Here is a 21814-nt window from a genome sequence, read left to right as displayed (position 1 = left end):
GCAAACTGATAGACTGCCCAGATTTCTTAAGTTCTTTGCTGCTTTCAAACTACCAAGGAGAGCACTTGGGGGGGCTGGGGGCAGGGAAGAAACTCTTTCCTTCAGCTAATGTTATAACATGCTAATGAAGGAGATATTTGAATTCTGCTTTGTGTGTGAACTTTGATTTGATGAGAACTCAGCCTCAAAATCCAAGCCATAACAAAAAGTTTCAGAAATAGGTTCCAAATTCTGTATCGATTTGCCAGCTTCTAGTTCTGTATTGAGATCACTTTGGATCAGTAGCATCAACACTCGATATTTGTGTTGGGATACCTGGTGTGAGAAGAGAGTGTTTCTAGAGAATAACCACATTTCAGTCTCTCACAAAGAGTTGTTTAGCATCTATGCTAAAATCATGGTGATTTCATAAATTCAGTTTTCTCCCATTTCTTCCATGGGCTTTTGCTTTGTATGTGTTTTCTTTGGGGTTATCTTAATTATAAAGTGGAATAGAGAAGGTCAGAATCTAGTCTATTTTCTACAGAAAAAATGAGATTACTAGGATCTTTGTAAAAAAATCATCAAAATGCAACAATGAATGGACAGCTTTATCTTATAAGTTTTTCCCATCACAGCATCTAACAAGTAACTCACACTGACTTCAACATATCCTGCAGTGAAAGAATAGGACCCGTGGATTTTACATGACTATCTGCTATTCAGTGAAATGTGAGGGCCCTACTCTCCCGCTGCAGGATGCGTGTAATACCCATTGAAATCAATGGGAATTACCCTTACGTCCTGCAGCACAACCAGGCCTCACAGCCACATGTCATGAACTACGAACACTGGCAGGTGGACAAAGTGAAGGAAATATTTGAAGAATGGTGCTTACTAAGGGCTGTAAGTTACACTTCAAAATTGTTCCTTTTTCTCATAGCATGTAACTAAGGCATGAGACCACGAGTCTCTTCTTCCAAAACCTGAAGTTTTCGGAAAGCAAAACAATGAATAGAATAAAAGCATTTTGTGTAGAAATGAAAGCAAACAAGTGATGTCTTAAACTTTCACTATTCAGTATTTGCTTTTTGCTGGAAACACCAGTAGCTTTTTTCCTGACTTTCCCTCCATTCTTGAAAAATTAATAACATAGCTAGAAAAAATTAATAACGGAAAAAGTCTTAAGAGGACAGAAAGGCAGAGATTCAATAGACATCAGTATCATATTTGCTCTGGTACTTTTTTAGAAGCCTTTTGTATTTTGTTACTGGGGCAGGGGAGCAAAGAAAAGAGTTTTCCCCTGTGTTTATACCCAAATTCAGGTACAAGTATTCAGCCATCTAATTTTTGTCAATATTTTGCATCTTCCAGTTCTGTTTATTGGTAGATATTGTGCACGTCTTGTATATCATGTCCATAATAAATGTTACTGAATGTGCACTTTTATGTGGTTTTGTTTGTTTGTTTGTTTGTTTTTGTTGTTTCATTGGTTTTTTTGTTTTTGTTTTTGTTTTTTTTTTAATGGAAGTCAATTCTAAACTAAGAGAAAGGAAAAATACAAGGCTGGAAGTCAGTAGATTCAGACCACATTCCAGCTGTATCCCTGTCCCTCATCAAATAGCCTACCTGTTGACCCTGGGCCAAACCATAAATCCCTCAGCCAGGCTGATGGCTAAGGAATATATTTGTATATAATTATTCATAGGAATTGTTTTGCAGGGCTGGACAAAAATTCAGGGAGTCACTGTTCACCACTGTGAATAAGCAGTGCATAGACTGACCTTGTATTTTCTGTCCCTCTCCCTGGAAATAAGGCGACAGCATTTCCCTGACTGATTGGTTTACTCTGTGAATGCATTCTTCAGTCAGCTTATAGTGATGAACGCAGTAAGAATCTGAAATGAAAAGAGCCGCTAGATTCCTGTTTGAGAAGATTTGGTTGGTGTGGACAATTTTCTATCAGTCTGAGAGTGACAACAGAAACATCATAAAAGCATGAGGGGCGTATGGATGCATTAACCATGTAATGTGTTTTCAGTTGGACTTTGAGAGAATAATGTGAAGTTCTTACAGCTAGCTCCAAATTTAGGTTGTTCATAAAGAAACTAGTGCTAAGATGACAGATTTGATAGGGTCTAGCACAAAGAGAAGTCTGCTTACCAGAAAGGCTTTCTATGGACCGAGACCTCCCCGGAAATTTTTCAAAAACTGACCAAGTTTATTCCAACCTAGTCTATGAATACATTTCATTCTTATTCTCACCAAGTTCCCAGACATATGATGTCTCTCACATTCCTATGGGAGATCCCATGTTTCTAACCATTCTTCTAATCTTTTAGGAAGCATACCAGGCAGTTCCCATTGCACAGATGGCATACAGTGCCTGACTGAACTAGCAGACTTGGTGCTGTCTCAATGCTTTTTACTGGCAAGAACTGATTGAGTAGCCCTGATTGATACTCTTAGTACTAGCTGGACAATCTGCCTTGCTATGTTTAATCCACAGACCATGTGGCTGTTGGGAGATGCTTTTTTTAACAGCTTTTTAACAATTTACAAGGGCAGCTTTTTTGAGAAATTATCTTTCCTGGTTTTAACATGTTGCTGTCTCTACACGTTCTTCGTCTATCACTGGATTTTCTAAAAAAACACATCCCTTGTATCTCAGTGTGGTTTATTTTCAGTTCTTTTTAAGTTTTAGAATATAACTCAGCAGTGCAAAATCCTGGAAAATAACTTAGTGAAAAAGTGTCACAAAAGCACTCATGAAAAAACATGGACACACATATCACCTCCTTGTCATTGACAGATCATGTTGCTGAAAAACCTAACAAGAGATAGAGGCTTTAAACAACACATTACAGCAAATTAAGCAGACTGAAGGACTCCCAGATTGCTGTTCTGGCCCTCATTTTCAAATATTCTAAATCCAAACCTAGCCAAGACTTAACTGTCTGAGGCCTTTAGCTTACAAATAGAGTTACTCACTACTGCCTTTTATCACTTCTTTTTGAAAAAGAGAGACCTACAGCACATGTTTTTGAACTTGTCAGACCTAATAGTTTTCTTTAAATCAAGCCAGAAACTCAGTCCCATTTGGCCCACTGCACAGCGTGTGATGCAGTGAACATGCAATTTTCTGCACAGCTAATAGGAGAATTATGTACTCCCTCTTTTTTAAGGAGGATACTTAGATGGAGGGGAAGAGACAAAAGGAAGTTGTTTTTCAGATCTAATCTTTGTTATCTCAATTTTCCACATTTACAGTCCTCATAGTCTTACCTACTCTCACCAGGTAATTTCCAGTTATTCACTAGTTTCCCTTCAGCCTCAGTAAGGAAATCTTCAAGTAAGGTTAGTGCAGAAGATTAAGACTGCATTAAGATTAAGTCTGAAATGTTCTGCTACCAATTAGCCCTCTAGTATTTCTGTAAGCCTTGAATTTTTGATGCGATCAATGACACCAAGTGGAGCCATCTTCTGTGGAGTGGTTATTAAAGATATAAAAATCAATACAAAGATGATACTTGGAAATCTATATCACAAGATAATGAATCACCATGAGAGCCAGCTAAGAAGGAATGTCAGCAAACCAAACAGAAGGTTTGTGCATAACAAAGTATTTGATGCCAGTAGAGTTTAAGCTAAATTTTGCATGAGACAGAAGTCTTCAGGCAACACTTATGATACATTTGCATGGCAAGGTTTTAATGAGATGAAGACACAAGACCAACCATGCACGGGGCTTTTTGTGCTTGAAGAGAGACAGAAGGAGTGAGAGATGATTGAGACATATGGGATTAAGACAATAATGCTATAATTTGACTTTAATGACAAAACAGCATCAAAAACTTTCTCTGTCAGTAATCCTCATTCAATTTCTTTTAAATGAAACATTATTTGCCTGCACCTTAAGTGCTGATTGTTATTGGAGTTGTGTATTGGAGCTTCACGGGATACTCCAAATTTAATTTGAACTAGGAATTGATTTAGTTGGCTTCAAAGCCAGGTTTTCCTTTCCAAAATTGAACTAGTGCATGACTTTGCAAGTTCATTTGGGTTTACTGCTTGACACAATTGTATGAGACTTTACAGCATTTATGGTATGTTTTGCCCTGCTGATCTCTTGTTCACTCACGTGTACAGATGCATATACAGACATGACTATTAAAACAAACACTCTTGCTGCCCGCCTCCCCCCCCCCCCCCCCCCCCTTTTTCCTGGGAAATACATTCCTTGCTAAAAGTTACTGATTCAAAAGACTCACACAGTTCAAATCCATATTATATGAAAAACATAATCACTTTGAGCTACTAATACATCAGTTATAAGGCTATTAGAGCATTTTACTATCCTTGGTTATGTTATAACTTTTCTGAAAGATGAGAACAGCACATTCCTATTTTGTAGATCAGTCACTTTTCTGAGGGATATAAAAAAACAAACTAACATTAAGATATGACAAGGTCTTAGGCAATTTGAATTGTCTTCTGCTGTGGGACATTCACCTGCTAATTGCCTATCTTGTCTATTTAAACTGTGAGATCTTTGGGATACAGCTAGATTACTATGATTGAGTCTCAACCCGGGCCTCTGAACACTAATGGAATTCAAATGAATGATGTTAATAAAAATCAGATAATAGTATCCCATAGGAAGTCTAGAAGATCCAGAATGAGAACAAGTCCTATAATGCATTTTATTCTGCTGTAGCTATAAAGTCAATCTTATCCTAACATTCATATAGCTTTACTCCAACTTTTTTCTCTCTCTCTTTTTTTTTTTTTTTCTTTTTGTACAAACTGAATATATTCCTTTTTAGTTTCCATATTCCCCTTCAAGGGCTATTTGCTCTTACTCAATAGGATTAGGGCACTTTGAACACACTTATTGTGGTACAACAACAAATGATTCTGTTTCCTTGTTTTTCTTAGGCACACGTAGCTTTCACATTTGCAGCAGGTAAGTAGCAACACTCAGATAATCATGCTCACAATCACAGTTTATTGTACTTTTAACAGGACACTAAATGCAAACCTGTTATTCTTTGTTAATCAGTAACTGTCTGTTGGTTGACAGCCACTAGATATTTTTTTAAATTTTTTTAGTGTGCAATTTCTCACATATGCCAACCCCCCTGTCCTAATCAAGAGATGACAGGCAACAGCAGTTCAGATCCTCAACATGGTAGATGAATACCTACAAAAGTTACATCAGTTGAGGACTGGCCCTTATTCCTGTAAGCAAGAATAACACTGTAACATTACAGCAACTCTACTGCTATCTGCTAGAGGTTGGCTGGCAAGTTAATGAATCAACCATCTAGTTGCATAGCAAAGCTACTTCAAAACTAAATAGAGAAATAAAGAAGAGCCGTGACATACTTTGTGCTCACCAGTCATTGCCGTTTTGACTTAATTTGTTTCCCTCCCTCTTTGCATCTTGAGTCTTTGAAGGCAAATGAACCATTCGGTGTCATAAAACAAGGAGAACTAGAACAGCCTTCAGTAAAAACAAAAACTAACGGAAAAAGCAGATCTTTCGCAGGCAACATTTCACATGGCTCAAAACGTCTTTGCCGCAGTTTAAATTCTGCAGCCTTGCGATTGTTCTGACACCTCTTTATTGTTCCTTTTAAGTGCAAATGCCTAGGTAGCATCACTATAAATGAAACAGTAGTGTTCACAGATTGCATTCAACGGCTGTTAGAGCTTCCTCTCCTTCATCTGCACAATTTGCATCTATTATAGGCTCAGAAATATAGCTTTTGCCGCTTCTCGGTGGCCTCAGAAGGGCACGAGATCCCCCGCTAAAGAACTGCAGCGAGGCTGATCTTTAAAGACCTTCCTAGAGGCAGCTCCACTATGCTGCTTACTGAAGGATGGGAGGAGGGGAAGAAGCTGGTACTGTGAACACTTTGAAGGACACCACTATGATGTGCAACGCATGTTCTCTGAATGATCCCATTTTGTGATATCCACCACAAAATTTAGGGTGTTTAATTTGAATTGCTAATAAAGATGCAGAGCCCTAGTCTGAGACTGCAGCACAGGCATTCACGGCTTCCTGAGCATGGCTCTGAGGGGTTTTGCACAGTGATTTGTGCAGTACTCTGCCTCTGGGGTGCAAGAAAGAGGTGGGTGAATATATTTCGTACCTGAGAAACTCACATTTCTTTCACAGCACCTCAGGGAAAAAGGGTGTATGGAGAACAGACTGTATCATCTCTCTTAATTCCTTATTATCAGTTATGTGCTGAGAATATTTTAACAAGGGTTCCTTCAAAAATTAACCACTATGGCCTGAGCTAAACCCTTGGCTGGTAGTAGGGAAGTGTTTTCATGCAGAGCAAGATAAGAAGCAGGAGATGCTCTGTGCTTGCTTTCTGATTGCTCAAGCCAAGAGAGGAGACAACCACTTCTAGCAAATCAAATATATTAAGTGCAGAAGCTGTCTATTATTTATTTCTGAGAAAATAATATTTTGATGATTTGACTGCTCTCCTTTGATAAAGAAAATTTTGTAGATGAGATCCAGAACATTTGCCCCTTTTGTGGAGATGTTTGCAATAATTGAGAGGTATAGTCCAGAATGACACATTCCAAGAACGAAAATATTAAAAGTGGAAGTTGTTTAGGGAAGAAACTTATGGTACTTATGTTTAGTACTTCAAGTAGGCCTGATTTAGGAAGGGAGATCTTTAGGTATAGTACCAATTATAAGTAGGCTAGAGGTGATTTCATATTGAACGTGTTTTTATTATCCTGTACAGTTATTATCACACAAGTCCAGCATTTCAATACAGAGTCACACTACAGTGTGTGATGCCATTGATGTTCAGGTAGTACACACAGTCATTATCCTTTCCGTCATGAGACTCCACTATTACAATATTCACATAAGGTGAAAGGAAAAGGACTACTGGTATTGTTGTTATTTGTCTTTGTTGTGTCTCTCAGGAATCAGAAGATAAGCCAAAGCCAGGAGACAGGAATTCAGTGTACTAGGCCACCCTGCTGACCAACTAAAACAAGAAGATATCATATGCTTTATCTTTGTGACAATGCAATGGGATTATTTTATCTTGTTTTACTAGCAAGACATGATTGTATACAGACTCTCCATGGAGCACACAAAGTACTGAGACTGGGAGTTTTAAAAAAGGAGCTAGGTATATGGAAAGACTTTTTCTTCCACTATGATCAATAGATTGAAAATCTGAAGAATCACTGACACAACATCTTTCATACTCTCATTCTTTTTCTAAACAGAGAACATACTTCACTTACAGAAGTGAACTATAATAAATGCAGTTGGAGCCTGCATTATCTGTCCTTTGGATCTCAGTCATTTGCTTAAAATCTTTCTCTTTGTCATACTTTTTCTTTTAAAAGAAAAGAAGTAGGTAAAATCTCTTTAATGACCATGAGAATTTATAAGCAAATACTCCATTTGCATATCCAGCTTTCACACAATACAAGGTAAACCTCTCTTTAAACACATAATAGACACCTTTTCCTGAAGACAGATACTTGTTTCAAATAATGTTTTACTCCATAGCTAAAAAAATTTGTCACTTGACCTACAACAAAGTCTTGGAAAGGATTAACCTCACTGATTACTTACCTTTCTATTTTAAACTGACACTTGTCTATTACTGCCTTAAACACCTTGCAGCATGACTTCAGAGTCCCACTGCAGATATGCCATCAAATGGGTTGCTGTTATTCTCCAAGTTTGAACCACAGAGACATACAAGTGCAAATCACAATGCCTTAACCTTCTAAACTAGGCAGTGGCTATACAGATTATAAATTTTTTTCAACTATTCTAAACATTCTAGCAATTCATTTTCAGCTACACCTTTTACCTACCTAGCACAAAATTAATTTATATAACATACTTTGATTCTCCAACTAAACTTATATAAAGACAGGTTTCTTCTGTTAGGAGAACACAAAAGTCTTTAAGATGAATTTACAACATGATGTTATTAGTGTTCAAAGAAAAGCGAGTACTACTGTAGCTTACATGAAGTTATTAAACTTCAGAAAGCCTGCAAGGCCCACACTTGCCACCAAACTCACTTGCTGCCCAGTTGTCCCCGCCCAATGACTTACAGATTGTCCATTATTACTAGAAAAGAGGAGTGGGGTACAGATATTACAGAAGATGTAAAACAAGCACAGTACATGTTTATGTATTTGGATGAATTTCATGTTCATATTCCTCTGCATTTCCGACTAAAACTGTATTTGAAACAAGGTAATTAAATTAGACCACTGGTAGAACTCCAGGAGAGATTAGCTCAATCAGACAGAAAAATCCCAATAGCTTCATTGATATTGATTTGCACCCTTCCAGACAGAGAGGTGAATACAGCATAAACAGATGCAAGCAGGAAGATAACCACTTGGCAAAACCTGGACACAAGAGCACAGTAGCCAGCTAAGTACAATCATCCAAGTAGGACAGGGAGCACAGAAAATTGTTCATTAGGAACCCCTGCAAAGCTTTTCAGCCTCACGTGGCACCCTTTTCAGCCCCTTGACACCAAATGCCAAATGCTACTGGCCTCTCTCTCAAAAGCGGCATTTTTTTTTAATTGTCACCGTGGCTGCAAAAGCAGTGCCAGGAGTCACCCCTCGCACTTGCTTCATGCTTCCCACCACCTGGTGTTGGCAAAGATCCCTTTGGCTGGCAAGGCAGTGGGACTTTATTTTTCCTTGTGGTTCTTTTGTAAAGGGTACAATGAGGATCGTTGTCTCCTTACGTATAATTAAGCGCTTAAGTGGCAGCATGTCGTGCTGCAATGTTGGGATCTTAGCCCGGGTCCTGAGCTAGCTTGCAGGCTCAGAGGGTTGACAGGCAGCATTGCGTTGAATAACAGTGGTGAAAACTGCCAAAGATAGGGTAAATTCAGCTAGGGGGTAAATGCACATGCAAAACGTAGAGGGGCCTAACTTCATCTCAACTTGATCAGAAATGCTTTAAGGAAAGGTTAAAAGGAAACAGCAATGAAGAAGAAGCCAAATTAAGTCTGCCACAGTAGGATCTCCTTATGGGTCTCTTACCCAAGATAAGGTCCCATGGTGCCCAGCTTCAAGTGAAGTGATGTCCCTGGAGTGCTGTCACCTGCAGGAAGCACAAACCCCAAACCAAATAAGCACAAAATATTAGTGGATTTAAAATATAAACATTACGAGCATTAAAAAAGGAAAGCATGATAGACTCAATCACATCCGTGGCCAGAAATGCATCTATATTGATATAGCAAAGGGAAGGATGTGAGGGACTTTTCTTCCTTGGTTAGTGAACCCTGAGGAGTGCCAGAATGGTGTTGCAAACAGGGAGGGATGAAGGGAGGGATGAAGAGAGGGAGGAAGGAAGGAAGGAAGGAAGGAAGGAAAGAAAAGGTGACTGAACGAACCCAAGAGCTCGGTTTGGTAGCTGAGAGCAGGTGAAAAACTACCGAATCCCATGTAGCAGTGGAAGTGGATTAATTAAAAAAAAAAACCAAAAAAAAACCCCAAACCCAAACCCAAACCAATCAATTCTTAATCTTCAACAATTAGTTATTTGAAGAGAACATTGTTGCCACCTGCCTGTATTGATCATGAATATTAAGGTCCTTCGGTGGAAGGCTGCCACCACCATTAAAACTGAATTTCTTCCTCATCCAGAGAGAAAGCAGTTGCCTTTGGAGACTGAATAAAGACAGGTCTGAATTCTTCCCCTACAGTCCATTCTTCCCCAAGCATGGATCCAGTGAGAAAGACAAAGGGGTTATTTTGATTTGCACACCATTGCTTCCTTTCATGCTTTTTTCTTGGAGTGGCATGTGCTCCTTTAAAAGGAGCAGGCTCTCAGCTTGCCTTGGGACCCCATTGTTTTCTACCTGTGGTTGAAATAAGCCTCCTGAAATATATTTGGTTTCTCTTAAATTTTAAAGTGGTGGCCAATAGTCAGCTGCATATGGGTTCAAAGTGATCCTAGCCTGCGCAGATTTAAAACTGCCTCATGACTTGCTGTGAAACAAGACAGTGAAACCCCTCGCATCATCATCATCTGTGAAATTCTGGTCAAGCCTCACTTTCAGCCCTCCTCATTCAAATCCAGAGATGTTCCTTTGAAATCAACGGAGAGAATGTTATGTTCCTAGCTAATGCAAGCAAGCCAGCAAATTTTCACTGGATTCAGTGAAGTTACTTCAGGATTTGGCTTTGTGGATAAGCTCATTGTTCCACAGGCTTAACTGAGAGCACAGTATCCCCAACCCTACATAATCTTTCCAACCACCTCCCTCTCTTACTTTCTCCTCTACCTGCTTCTGGTATTTGCTAACAGCCCCAGACTTACTCTGCCAAATGAAGTGTTTCATTACTCATATTATTTTTTTTTTAAACATATTTATCTTATCTGTGGTTCTGTCTTAAATAATATGAATTAATAAATAATAAAGTGATTTGCATGTGTCTGGGAGCCAAGAAATGTTTTCCATTCTTTCATACATTTCTGATCTGATCAAAAATATTTTATTAGAAGAAATGATTACGTAAGGGTTATGGAGGAGGGGGAGTGTGAAACTGGAGTTATTAATAACTGAGTACTCAAGGAATTCTCCAGCCTAAATTGGCTACAAGAATTTGACTCTAAGCTGAGACAGATCTTTAATATTATTGAAGGAGAGGAAAAGAGGATAACAGCTTTGCAGCAAAAACCAAACATATGAATAAAAGCTTATTTTAGAATTGATACCCAGAGTAGTAAATGAGAAACTAAATCAAGCTCACAGCTAAGACACAGGAGCTCTATTCTTCTATCAGTTTTGATCACTGTGCAGCCTCAAGTAAGAAACTTCTTTAATATCTAATGGATCAAATTGAGATATTGATACTATCTTCTTTAAAGAGCTTTGACGTTCTCAGTGCTAAGTATTATTATTATGACATGCCTGAGTCTGGGGCATGGTTTTTGAAAGCAAAAGCTGCTAGTTTCAAGCAGAGAAGTAGCATATGTTCAGTTTAAAATTCAAATGTATTTATAACTGAGCGCTAATGGCAATGTCATTTATTCACTTAACCATTCTGCAATAGGCTGTAAGAGGCAATCCATTTTTTAATACATTTATTGGTATTGTGCAGAGAAAGAGGAGTTAAAAAGTAGCTGAAATTCATCAGGAGTTGCAGTGTACTATAAGGTGGCGAATGCTGCCCTCTGGCTCAGGTTGGCAATGGTCACTTATTTAGAAATGGTCTGTTTTCAGTGTGGGGGAGACAGGAAAGGTTGGGGCTCAACAGCTTTCCTTAATATTTTGTTCTGTAATGGTTCAATTAAAAGTCTAAATGCTTAAAATGTTATCATGTTAGAAAGACATTTCCGCAAGGATTGAAGGTTGTAGTTATTTTAAAATTATGTTTTTCAAATATCTGCAACACAGAAAAGGAGCTATTTTCTTTTACATATCTTTATCTTGAAGGGCTGTATAAAAGAGTCATGTCAGCATTAAACTTACAGGCCCATAGAGGACAGTTTCTTTTACATGGATTTTTTTTTTTTTTTTTTTTTTAATGATTCAAGCATACATATAACTTATTTCAATGTATTATTTTAAAGTTTTAGGCAAGATTTAATAACAAGGGAAGGCACAGTCTTCTTTACCCATTCATACAGTGGAGGAAAGCTTAGTCCATTTCACTGAAAGATAGTGTGATTGAGATATATACATCTGCAGTTTAAACATAACTGCTTTAGAATTTGCTAAAGATTGTGTTTATGTTATTCTGCTGTAGATACACTATTGCTTTTTTTTTTAAATGATATGTGAACAGGTCTTTAAGAAATAGAATGCAATGATTTTATTGTGCTCATTCTCCTAGAAACTGGTGACCATCTTTCCACTTAAAAGCTGCACCTTCCCTTGTACTGCCTGCACGCTTTGCACTAGTTGGAAATAAGGGGAAATTTCCCTTACTTTGAAAAGCTAAGGAGAAACAATTTCTATTAGAGAAGGTAAATGTTAGGCACTGCTCCATTGCCACCCCATACCAAGTCTGCCCCACAGGAAGCCCAGAGCCTACCTGCCTTGCTGATCACCTCCCTGGCACGTTGATCCCCAGCAAAGAAGCATTAGACCTGGTGTCCTTCTGAGTGCATACTCAATTTTATTTTTCTACCTCCTCCTGCCTGAAAGTCAGTGCTGCTGGGAGGGGTTGGTGGAGGAATTACGGAATAGAAGAGATGGTTATGGGCCACATGTTCAAGCCAGATATATAGCAAGTAGGATTTCCACCCCCCAGCCTTTTATAACCTCACCTATATTCAGACCAATATGGTACAACCATTCTGATTTGGTAGCATTTTATACCCATCTTGCACCCACGTGAATGACTGTAGGGTTTAGGACAATAGGAAATCCAGCCCTGTGACTAAGTCCTAAAGCTCATCTTTTTAGAATGGAAGCTGGAAGAGAAACTGGATGCCTGTCTCTCAAGATGATAAAATGCAGTGTTCTAAATACAAGGCAGTATTTCTCCTGAGAATGTTTCATTTTGGGTAAGAGAGCAGTACTCTCTTCCATAGCTGAAGAGAAAATTTTGTTTGTCTTAAGGGAGAAAGTTCAGAGCAGCTTTGGGAAAAATCATCTCAGAATCAAATTGCAAATAGAAAGGAGAAATTGATAGGGCTTTTTGTTCACTGATCGTACACACTGACATAACAGTAATTAAAAAAACAACAACTTTAGTATATTAAAAGAAAAAGGAAACCCAAAGCAAACGTTCAAAGGAAGGATTTTTGGAAGCTATGAATGCAATACGTGGATTCAAAAGACCCAGTGGAATCAGGTAAGGAGAGCAAAATACCCTGGGAAACCTCTAATGTGCTCTCAGCTGCACTTAACAGTGAAATTTACACTCACAGAATGAGTCCTAAGAATTCTTTCCTATAAAAATGAGAAAAATCAAGGCAATTTGAAAATCTGCTAGCTTAAGTTTTTCTTTCTGAGAAAGGCAAATGTTACACTAGTTCCATATGCCTATAAATAAGAAGATACAGAAAAGCTTTTAGAATGCAAGATATCTCCTTTCCTTATTTATTCAGCAGGGGATATTTAGAATCAAGTGGAAATTACTGCAAGTGAATCTGAATTTTTCAGCAATAGAAGTGGCTGTTTGGGAAACTTAGTTTCCATGTCTTTAGCCACTAACGTGGCTTCTGAAAAGGAAAGCACCTGTTTTCAGAGAAGCCATGTAATTGGAACTGATGGGAAGATAGAAAATCCTTTTTGCAGCAACGCTGTGGTTTTGAAACTTGTTGTCACCCTGCTTTGAGCTCATAAAAAGCCTTTCAAAGATTTGCAAAACCAAAATGGTATTAAAGTGGTGATTTTGAGACTCACTGTAGTCTGCTGGATATGCTCGATTCTGACCAGAGTTTTCACACTGAATTTGGCAGAATGTAGAGCTGAACCTAGGTCATAAGTTTCCCAGGCCATGGCCATAGCCCACAGAACATAGAAGTCTCTATAGTTTGATAGAGCTGTTTTGGATTTTATGAGATGACATGTTTTGGCCTACTTTGCGTGTGACAGAGAAGTCCTCAGTTCAAGTTTTTCCTTAGTGATGTAGCCAAAAACTCAAGTGGGCGGTGTTGGCCTGGCAGAACCACTGAGATTTCTGATGTGCTGTGATCTTGGAAAGCTCACTATGTGCACATGGTATGTTTGGCCCAAAGTGGCTAAAGGTGTCCTAGGCAAATGCAAGGGGCTTTGGGAGCTATATATGGAGAGATCTCTCCCCTGTCTTCATCTTAACAGTAGAAGATGTCTTTCTGAAACCCCTCAAAACATGCAGTTCTTTCCTCTACTTCTCTCCCCTTCATAGAAGTTTTCCTTCTGAAAAGCAGAGGCCTCCTCCTCTCCCCAGCCCCACCTTCTTTTTCCTCCTCTGCAACATCATCTATTTACTTATTTACATCCCCCCAGTTTCTGAGAAAAGATATCAACAGGAAAGAGGGGAGAGAGAAAGGCTAGGGACTTGACAGAGAGCTTGAGACACACAGGGTCAACAAAGTTAAAAGTCCTAATCGCAGTCTGGAGCTAAATGGTGAAAGTGCTGCTGGGCCTATTGTGCTTACATCTGAAGCCAGCCCTACACAATTTTCATCTCTGATGGTACAGACAAAATTCAGTCCTTGAGGGACTTCCACTTGTGCATAAAGACATCCCTGTACTTCCTCCTTTAAGGAAAGAATTGCTGAGAGTGACAATGGAAGAGAAAAAAGTTACATAAGACACTCTGCAAAGCATGTGTTTCTTATCCTGTCCCTTCCAGCCTTGGTGTTTCCCTGGATTTTTTTCTTTGTGGAGGTCCCCACTGGAGGAGTAAGCCATGGCGGTATTATATTGATACAGCAATTTCAAGAAGCAGAAATATAAAGACAATGAAGGAAACATTTTTACAATTCCCCTACCTTCATACTCCAGCTAGAGATTCTCTGATCTCCTCAGTCCCCCAACATAATTTTTAAACAGTATGTTGCTAGAAAATCCTTTTCTGTAGTAGATTTACTTCATAAAGTATGACAAAGGAATAACTAACTCTCAAGGAAGAGTGATGGAAAGTGTTGTTGTCATGAGAGTCAGTACCTTTTCTCACTCCTCATGTTGCATATTTCACTGCTGACTTGACAATTTCAGAGCCATGAGTGCACAAAAATCATGTAGCTGCAATTTTCCAAAGGATCTGAGTGGCATGGACCTCAGCTTCTTCCAACCAATTAACCAGAAAACATTCCAATATATTTTTCAATTTACTTGAATAAGAAGCTAGATTGCACAGCATACAATCTAAACCTCTAGCTTCCCTGATGAAAGTGGGAGGACTTGTGCCGGTCACAGTTGACATAGAAGGTACAAAGTGAAAAAGATATGGTAAATAAAAAACTTGGTGATTTTGGAAACTGCAGTTACCTCTCATCACCTGTGAATCTTTTCATGAAGGCACTAGCAGCTCCTTTGCTCAGAGTGACAATACCTACCTGACTTAGCTTACAATAGCTCACATTTAATTTATATCATAGCAGAACAAGAAACCACTAGAAAACTACCTAGCAAATGTAAGGTATTTCATTGAGAGAAAGCAGAACTTGAAACGTATTTCAGTAAAGATGCTCATGAGCTGTACAGGGGTAATTGTTTCGCCCCCAATTTTGAAAATTAACTGTTCTTCCATTTGTTCTGTTCTAAGTAACCTCCTATTTTTTCTGAGTGATTTTGCAATAAGAATTTGAACACATTAAAAAACTGAAATGGTAAATCAGACTGAAAAGTAAAGAATAATACCTCTGCTAATAAGTATCACTAAAAGGTACAATTACTATGAATTTTCATAGGCAAGCTGCTTCCAACCTCATGAAATCCGAAAAACTGACATAAAAGCAGAGCTCTGAAACAGCTGGGTAGCTTGAATCTGATATGAACTTTATCTTTCAGAAAGATATGCTGCACATCTTATAGCTGAAGACAGAGCTTTAATTTTCAAACCATGGAGAAGAGAGGACACATAGGGAGAATTCCTCATTACTGTGTGAAGGGGAACTGAGAACATTTGCTTAGACTCCCTGATAGGGGTAAGAAGACATGTTGAAAGTACAGAAAGTTGGAAGCTAATAATACATGTTGTAGTTCTTTTATGAGTTTTTATTTTCAAAACATGCATACCCAAAGTAAAAGAGTTCAAGCCTTTAAGTAAGGTTCAAGGGTATACTTTGAAATGGGAATAATATGCGAGTAGACAACATTTACACCATCTAAATTAGAAGAAAGAAATTAAAATGATTTTATATCTGAAGAAAAAAATTAACCTAATCATGTAAATCTGAAGTTATTTATGCATCAGTGTCTGGGCAAAAGAATGCATTGAAAGGCAGCTTGCTCACAAAGACTGAACAACTGGGCTTGAAACGAAACGCCAAGGTCTGTAGGAGAAAGAGGAAAGAATGGAGAGACATTCCCCTGTTTGCTGTGACATTATATCTGCAGTGGCCCAGGAACACTTGGCTGAAAATCAAGAACAAGCTCCTTTCAACGAGATGCTAAAGGCTGACTGACAGCTAACTGGGTTGAGAAAAAAACAGAAAAGAAAAAGGAGAATCATAGTAAGTATAATAAGATACATTAAGTGTAGTTTTCACACTTGAAATATTCATCTTAACCATTATCTTTGGATCAGTATCTAATTAATAATTCTCAATTAGGCCTTGTATGCTGGTAATAATACTTTTCATATAATTTTCATTTGAATTCTTCTCAATGTTTTCTTTGTTTGGGTTCTCTGCCTTAATCCAAATTAACTTTGCTTTTATGTAATGCCCCTGGCAGAGTTTTTGACACTCGTGGCACAGCGTCACATTACACTAATCCATGGCAAATGTGGAAAACTCCTGAAAGGACAGTGGCTCCTTTTGGGGTGGGGGGCAGGGAGGGAAGGACATCTTGGATTGGGTTAGTTTTCTGTCAAGTCGTCCCGCCAGGATCATATGATCTCTAAACCTGACATCAGAAGAACAGAGATGAGATTTTTGGTGTCAGCCAGCAGTTACACTGAATTAGGTATAATGTGAAACTGCACCGTGAGAAAGGAAAGTCACTTCTGGGCATCTTAGAGAGCCGTGAAATGCCCTCCCAGCTTAAGAGAGAGGAATGAGGCTACAGGCCTGTCAGAAGAAAAGAATTTAAAGTGAGGTTGTGTCTGAGGGGAGGGCAAACTCAGTCAGTGTAGACGCAGAGTTTGATCCACAGCTCTCTGAAGTCAAATGTTTTAGTTTACGTCAATGGCCTTTGATTAGGCCCAGAGAGAGCTGTAAGATCCAAGGGCTGCCAGGCTTGGTTACAGTCATCAATACTATGAATCCCTGAGAGAGTTTCCTTACTAAACTCTAGGCCTTTTTGCTGCAGGACGCTAACTAAGGGCATGATCCTGAGCAAACTTAGTCCCATCGGCTCCAAAGGCCATAAATTCTTTTGGCCATCTTCAGCGCACACAGATAACCTGCTTTGCTGTAGCTGCTTAATACGAGCACTAGAAAGGGTGAGAGCGACAGTTCCTGCCAAAATGAAGCTATTCCCGTAGCCAGAACTGGGGCTTCCTCTGGGAGCGGGGTGAGTTGGGAAGGCCCGAGCCTGCTGCAGACTGGTTGCACGGGGCCTACCAGTAGGTGCGGCTGGGGGCAGCCGGGGTTTGCCCAGGTTCCCTTCCCCGTGCAAAGGGGAAGCAGGACCCTGAGGCTGCTGGAGGGAAGCCTTCAGGTAGGCAGATGAGTCATTTTGCACCACTGAGCCCAGCAAGTGGCCCGCTGAGGTTAAAGTCTTGCTTCAGGTTGTTTCATTTTTGTGGCGTCTTGTGAGAAACAGTCCCATTCCTTTAGTTACGAAGCCTTTCTGAACAGGGACAAGCTCAGATGGAAATCCATTCTCTTTGAAAACAGAAGCTATAACCCTCCCTACTGTAAGGGCTGATCATAATGTTGTGGTATACTTGGGAAATCCTTATCTGCAGATTAACCTCAAAGCTCCCCCTCTTGTTCTCTCAAAGCCCAATTTATATTACTTTGTTGTTTGGGTTTTTTCAGTTTTTTGTTTCTGTTTTTTTTTAAATACATTTCATAACAAAAAAATTTGCAGGATGAACAGAAAATAAATCAACACTACCAGAAAACCAGCAACTTGATTGTTTCTCCCTGCCTCTGCAAAAAACCCATAAAAGCTCAATTGTCCTCTCAGGACTCCTTGGAAGTCTTAACAAAAGTCTCTAAAAAGAAACTAAATGAAAGACCAGGGAGTTAACAGCAGGGCAGATCTATCACAGACAAATCAGACAAAACCCTCTTTCCTTCTGACCATATCTGGGCTTAATTCTGATCTCCTTACTCACGCTGAGTAATAATTCACACCATAACTAGCCCCACTGGAGTTGCTAAAATCACTCAGAGTAAGCCATAAGCCCATTTGACAAATATCAGTCTGATACACTAAGGCTAAAAATCCTAAGAGCTAATTCAAATATTATTTTTGTAATTCTGTGACCTCAAAAAAAGGTTCTGTACTTTGTTGTTGAGGTGGTTTGTTATCGTCCAAACAAAGACAGGAAGTTTGTGATTTTTTTTGTTTGTTTGTTTTGGTTTTCATCTTAATATAGAATCCAGCTAGAAAATTAATGTTTTGTCTACCCTAAAATATGCAATGAATATACAAACATATATGAAGAACTGGCACCTTTTTGACAGTTATTAAAACAGTAAAACCTGAGGCCAAGTCTACAGCACAAACTTCTGTCTGAAAAGTATGTTAGTCAGCAATGTAATAGGACACGATCTCAGCCATTAACCCAGGCTGAGCACCTTATTTGGCCTAGCCAGTGATTAGCCTGACACAAAGCCCTCACTTATTCACTGCATCTTTGCGTTGCTTCATTCACCCTTATGTACGTGACAGTAACACTGTTAAGAGGGAGACCTGCTGCGCTGCTGCAGAAGTGCATACTGTAGATTGTTTTGTACCTTTGTAAGCTGATCTCTTCTATGTGTCTTTCTCAGCAAGTCGTAGGAGGGTTTATCCGTGTTTCTAATCATGAAAGGGAACCACTGGAAAGTATCAAAAGACTATCAACAATCAAGCAAATACTCCTGTACTTCAGTCTAGCGAGGCTGGACACCAGCACAGGCAGAAACACTCCAAGAGCTAATCACGCTCCTTAGGAAGGCTATTCTGCGCTTGCTTAAAATACCAAATTCCTGTGAGTGAGTTCAGCATGGAGACGCGCAGCCTGAGGAAGTCCCCGAGGTGCCAGCAGCGAAGCTGTTCAACGAATGCCATTGCACAACACGCCCCAGTGGTCCTGCCAAACTCCTCCTCCGGCAGGAAGCCTGGCAACAAGGCACTCAACCAGTTGAACAAAAACTACAAGCTTTGCACCATGGGAGCGATTTGCCAACAACCAGTAGCCTGCGGGCTGGATACTGTTACCTAGTTATTAATGAATGCTGCTGATTAACCTTTTGAAAGTACTTTGTCCACCACACCTACTGGTGGGAACCTGCAGTGGTAATGCTGAGGGGAGGTTGCTGACATAGGAGTGACATTGGGGATAGTGAATAGGCACTCCAAGAAGTGACAATGACTAAGAGTTGGATAGAAACCTGGATAATTTTTCCAGAGACCTTTGGGAAGAGGAGGGGGGGAGGGTAAGCTTTTTTTAAGCTTTTAAAAAGTTATTAACGTACAGACTCCACTGTAACTTACACTGTATCTCAGGCTGCTGTGCTTGATTGAAAACAAATTAAAATTTTGTTCAGAAGGCTTCCTATTATGCCCTGCAGTAAATTTGGCAGAGACTGTGATGCCCCCCTCAACTATTCTCATCCACGTTTGAAGCCCAAAACTCCTCAAAGTGATGCACTGCTGAACCCTAGAAGATGGCATCTAAAGCACTCAAAAGTGATGTGCCAGGCTGCTAAGCACCATGAGGCTAGTTTAAAACTCTGGCATAAAAAACTTTTGTATTTATAGTTATCTTTTTGTCTTTCTTGGTCATACCTCCTAAGCATTTTTGAGCTTACTTTTCTTTAGAAAATATCCAATAAACAAGAAGTTAAAACTCAGGGAAAGGGTCATGAAATAACCTGAATCTAGGGCCAAGAACATCAAGAAACATTAAGTTCTGGAATAGTACAAAATTTGCACTAAGATATTGAGAGCTGATGACTACAGTGAAAGCACAGGGAATAAGCAAATATGAAGGAACTGCCTGAATCTTAGTCATGGATAGAAATGAAGGAAGAAAAACAAACAAAATCCAAAAGAAGAGTACAGAAAGGACAAATATGGAAGAGAAAAAACTGCACAAAAAGCATATTATAGAGATGGGAAAAAACAAAATACAATTAAAAAAACCCCACAAAACCATCCTCACTTTATTTATTTCCACAAAAAAGACTGCTTATGCGTACCTTCACTAGGGGATCTGCAAAACACTATTTTTAAAATTGTTCTGCTTTCTCAATTTAACAAAACTGTTACTTTTTAAGCTAAAAACACAGGAAAAAAAAATAATAATAGAGATTTATTGCCTAAATACTCCTTTACGTTGATATTTCACACAACAGTTGAGCCAGTTTGACAGCTTGCTGCCGTTGATTGGGGAAGCAGCCTCACTCCCCTGCTTTGTTCCCAGCCATGTGGTCTTACTTCTTCCCTTGTGCTGAAACTGGCACTTATCTGACACCCCAGTAAAAAATATACCACTCTCTAAACGAAAAAGAGAATAATTTTTTTTCCTCTGCAGATATTTTTGTTTGTTTTTAAAAAACATCAAGAAGTAGATGAGATTGCTGAATAGTCCTATGAAACCTCACACTTAAAACATTCCTGGAACTGTGGAGAAGACAGACATTTCTGGTTTGTGCCTGTTCTGCTCATTCTACTATTACCCATTTCATTTTATTAAATGCAGTGCTATTCTCTTGTTATAGCCTCTATGCAAACTGCAAACAAAAGCAGGATATGAGAACTAAAGCTGAGTTTCCCCCTGACTTCCACACTACGCACTGACACTGTACTGAGCAAAGATCAAGGCAAGCTATCAGGCATCAGCTAGACTGAAGACCAAAACCAGAAAGAATTACAAAAAATTTGCCATATTCTTCCTTCATTTACACTCTTGTGATCTGGTTGACATTCACTGCTTCAGCTTCCCCTCACAGTAGAATTTGGGTTTGTCTGCAGAGATTAGTTAGACTTTCCTTGTTTTCATGGCATTACTACCATTATTTCAATAAAGGATCTGTTTTTGTTCTCTTCTGTTTCTGGGAGGGACAGATTTCTTTTTGAACGTTTTTATAACGGGATGGAAAAATCTGTGCTTATGCTATAATCCACAGACCACAAAAGGATGTCCATTATTTTGCATTAGCCAAAGATTTTTCTTTGGGCAATATTATTGCCAGACACACACACACACACACACACACACACAAAGAAAAAAACATATTGCTGAAAACAAAACTTATTTTCCAATATTCAACCCTTATTCTTACTCATCAGTGTAGTCTCATTACTATCCGTGGTACAACCAGGACACGGCAGGATTCAGGCTATTAAAACCAGAGATTATTCAAAAGTTAACATGTGTTTTTTATTTACAGAAACAGAACAAACGGGACTGTAATTGAAACAGATCATTTAAATAAAAACAGCATACTACTTATGCAGATAGTATACTTACGTAGATACACACGTGCGCACACACTCACACCCAGCCAGAGCTTCCAGTGTTTTCTGGCTCCCAGTTTTATGCATAGGAACCTAGTAGGCCCAAAACTCCTGGTATGCATGCCAGAATTTACTGGGTATCCAGGGTTCCCAGTACAAATCTAAGAGTCACCAGGCATGAGAGGAGCCTCTGCTAAAATGGAGCAAGATCTTCAGCTGCCTTTCAGGGAATTTGCCTGTGTTTCATCAAATCCAGCAGATTCCTGTAAAATATCTCAGGATATTTGATGAAGTGACATTTCCCTGATCATTTCCCTTATTGTTCCTTTTTAAGAGACAGCTGAAATTATTTAGATTGCTTGTTAAAAGAAACAAACACAGGAAATGAAACCGGGTGAAAATAATTTCTTAATTTTGAGGGTGCACTAAGGTGGAGCAATCCCTACCAAAGATAAATGAAAAAGTAAACACACTGATTTCAATCAAGAGCACTTTTCATAAGAATATTTCACTCACTAGTTGCTGCTGATGGCTCCCTGTTCCTTTTAGAGGTGTGTTACCCC

At 39.1% G+C, this 21814-nt stretch overlaps 1 protein-coding gene across 1 annotated transcript in view; it reads right to left on the bottom strand.

Annotated features, from left to right (window-relative positions):
- Positions 1-21814, bottom strand: part of ADGRL2 (adhesion G protein-coupled receptor L2) — a 393922-nt gene that overhangs the window by 309311 nt on the left and 62797 nt on the right. The window contains exon 2 of the mRNA XM_049808145.1: positions 9058-9118. The gene's annotated coding sequence lies outside the window, so the exon portion shown is untranslated. The remainder of the gene's footprint in view (positions 1-9057; positions 9119-21814) is intronic.

The sequence above is a fragment of the Accipiter gentilis genome, chromosome 8 (assembly GCF_929443795.1).
Source record: "Accipiter gentilis chromosome 8, bAccGen1.1, whole genome shotgun sequence".
Classification (NCBI taxonomy): domain Eukaryota; kingdom Metazoa; phylum Chordata; class Aves; order Accipitriformes; family Accipitridae; genus Astur; species Astur gentilis.
This window is presented reverse-complemented; position numbering and strand designations above follow the sequence as displayed.